This window comes from Pholcus phalangioides, unplaced genomic scaffold, assembly GCF_987345545.1.
Source record: "Pholcus phalangioides strain wild (caught in Gottingen) unplaced genomic scaffold, Ppha-v1.0 ptg000009l_1, whole genome shotgun sequence".
Classification (NCBI taxonomy): domain Eukaryota; kingdom Metazoa; phylum Arthropoda; class Arachnida; order Araneae; family Pholcidae; genus Pholcus; species Pholcus phalangioides.
In genome coordinates, this window is record NW_028301602.1 from 25,559,871 (window position 1) to 25,561,988 (window position 2,118).

At 37.3% G+C, this 2,118-nt stretch overlaps 1 non-coding gene across 1 annotated transcript; it reads right to left on the minus strand.

Annotated features, from left to right (window-relative positions):
* Positions 1-289: 289 nt before the first annotated feature.
* Positions 290-361, minus strand: TRNAA-GGC (transfer RNA alanine (anticodon GGC)). Its single transcript has one exon. It is a non-coding gene; the product is annotated as a tRNA-Ala (tRNA).
* Positions 362-2,118: the final 1,757 nt, after the last annotated feature.

The following is a 2,118-nucleotide window of genomic DNA, read 5'->3' on the forward strand; positions in this document are numbered from 1 at the left end:
CAAGTTGTTATAATCCAAATTATCTTCTGAATTCACAGCTGTTCAGAGAGAGATGTTTACGAAATTTAATACTTGGGCTAAACGGATCGTGTTCGTTTTGTGTTTTAATCGATAGGATTTGGAAACAAGTAATAACAATGATTTGGATTAGTCCACATTTTACGATCACGGGCGTAATATTGCGTCCAAATGGCAGTGGAATAAGTTCAAACAAGTTCTCTGTACAAGATTCATCGGAAGACTGGTTATCTGTGGAGATGAAGATTACAAGGGGAAGAAAATTCATCACTGCCCCCACGGGGACTCGAACCCCGGTCTCTCGCTTGCCGGACGAGTGCTCTACCATCTAAGCTATGGAAGCAGATAAAATGTTTCAACCTTGGAGCGTATATATATGTTGAACGGCACCGTACATGGACGACGTCAACAATCAACTAATAGCTCGTGAATGACAAAGGCCAACCAGATGGCCATATGCATATAGAATATCACTGGCCATATCAATATCACTGCGTGGGGGCAGTGATAAATTTTCTTCCTTGTAATCTTCATCTTCACAAATAACCAATCTTTCGATGAATCTTGTATTGACACGTGGAGAGGACGTTTCTATATGCAAGTTCTCTGTGTTTCTTTCCCCCCCCCCTCTCTTCACAATTGCGAAGCTTCGTACGTAGCAACCCTATCTCAACCGAAGTCGTTGTTCTTTATCTTTGTGTATTCCTGTAATAATTTTTTCCCACAAATAAAATGTATCTTTCTACTATATGCGTGTAATAGCGAAAGAGAACACGTAAAGGTGAGAGTGAAACGAGACTCTACCCCAAAAATCTACCCCTTATGTACCTCATCTATTATATTTTTTTCTTCCCCCCTTCCTCTTCTACCGTCGAGTTAGTTTAGGAGTCAAGATTATCAGATTTATCGCTGATTCGTCAAGTAGACACGATGATGTTGTAGACACAATGTCCATGTGGACGTCAAGTGAATAAACTGTGGCTGTTTAACTGTATACGCGCATTTCGTAAACGTTCTACTGGGAAATTTCTAACGAATCAGTACATGCCGAAACATGTTATGTGCGTACACGTGGTCTGATGTATTCGTATTGTCGGAGTTAAGGTATGTTTGTCTAAAGTTATACTGTTGCTGCCAACCGTTTTCTACATTTCGGCGTGAAAATGACGGATGCCTTAATTTCCGTGTTATGCATGTATCGTGTTGAAGGTCTGCCAGTTCTCTCTGGAGAGACTTTCTCAAACCGGAAAACAACTTGCGTTCACGCTTTGAAGTCTGGAAACCGAAGACCAACTTAAGGGGGATCAGGACTTTTGAACATAGGAAAATTAGGCAAAAAGAACATTAGTTTAAAATTCCATTATATATATAAAAGTAATAATTGGTTTATTATTATTGGTTATATTAGTAATATTATTTTTTCAAATGTTTGTACATATCTTAAAGTGTTCTATTTTACTTCAAATTTGAAAGAATTGTGGTTTTTTGTAATTTGAAATGAAATTGAGAAAAATATTGTCAAAATTTCAACACACATACCGTCGCTGTGCGCATGATTTCATCTTCATTTATGCATATATTTTAACAAAAAAAATTGTTTTGCGTTTAGAATTAACTATTTAATAGCAGTCATTTGAAGCAGTCATTTGAAAATATATTACTGAAAAGTATTATTTTTTTATTTTAAATTTGCCAGATCGGAGACGAGGAAGTCCTCGACAACCAAAAAAACCACTTTTCTGTATGAACACATCACTTGGCAGAAGAAAATGATGCATAATAAATTGAGACACTGTTGTTATTTGCGACATTTATATTTCTGTCCAGCTATATACCCGGCGCTGCCCGAGATTACAAACCACATATCTAAGTTAACCAAAATGGTGACTTCCTCCGCGACTCATAAACAAATCTACAGTAGATTTAAAGAAACGTAGAAATGCATATTTTTTTTCCTATTTTAAGGGGCGCTAGGTATTTCGATCCCGCCCCCCCCCGGAACTTTAAATTATCGATCTGCCTATTTCAGCTCCTATTTTTCCATTCTGATTTCGATAAGCAATGCACTGTCATCATAAATACAACAGAATACTCGATGCA